This window comes from Onychostruthus taczanowskii, unplaced genomic scaffold, assembly GCF_017590055.1.
Source record: "Onychostruthus taczanowskii isolate IOZ18803 unplaced genomic scaffold, ASM1759005v1 scaffold43, whole genome shotgun sequence".
NCBI classification, from domain to species: domain Eukaryota; kingdom Metazoa; phylum Chordata; class Aves; order Passeriformes; family Passeridae; genus Onychostruthus; species Onychostruthus taczanowskii.
The window spans coordinates 1-889 of NW_024501792.1; positions in this window are offsets into that span (position 1 = coordinate 1).

The following is an 889-nucleotide window of genomic DNA, read 5'->3' on the forward strand; positions in this document are numbered from 1 at the left end:
AATGCATTGTGGGCGCCAGGTGGCGCTACAGTGGTAGTACCTGATTTTGGTCGGCAGGGAGAGCTGTCTGCTAGGGTTCGTGTGAGTGGCAGGTGATTGGGTGAGTAATTAGGTGGGGGTGATTGAACATCTGACTCGGCACGTGGGTGGGGTTAGGGTATATGTGTGTTGCTATGGGTTATTGACAGGTGGGGCTAATTAGGGGCCCTATATAGGGGTATATATAAAAAGAAGAAAAACTATATGTCTGGTGCAGCAGTAGAAAATTTCAGGCTCCCGGGGAGTAAATGGTTGTTTTTAAATCTTTTTTTTTTTTTTTATTTACTCCCAGGGAGCCTGAAAGTTTCTACTGCTGCTTTTTTAATCTAAATGTAGAGAGAGAGAGGAGAGAGAGAAGGAAAAGAGAGAGAAGAGAGAGAAGAGAGACAAGACAAAGAGAACAGAGATAGGAAAAGAGAGAAGAGAGACAAGAAAAGAGACAAGAGAGGAGAGAGGGAAGAGAAAAGAGAGAGAAGAAAATAGAGAGAAAAGACAGGAGAGAGAAGACAAAGAGAAAAGAGAGAGGAGAGAGAAGAAAAGAGAAAAACAGAGAGGAGAAAAGAGAGAGAAGAGGTGAGAAGAGAGAGAAAAGAGAGGAGAGAGAAGAGAAAAAGAAAGGAAAAGAGACAAAAGGGATACAGGAAACCAGAAGAGAGGGAACAGAGAAGAGAGACAGAAGAGAAACATAATAGGATAGAATGAAAAGAGAAGAGAGTGAAAGAGACAGAGGGAAGAGAGAGTGTGAAGAGAAAATACAGACAACCTAGAACAGAGTTAAGAGAGAAAGAGTGACAAGAGACAGAATAGAAGAGCGAAGAGTGACAAGAGAAGAGAGACAAAACAGAAGAGA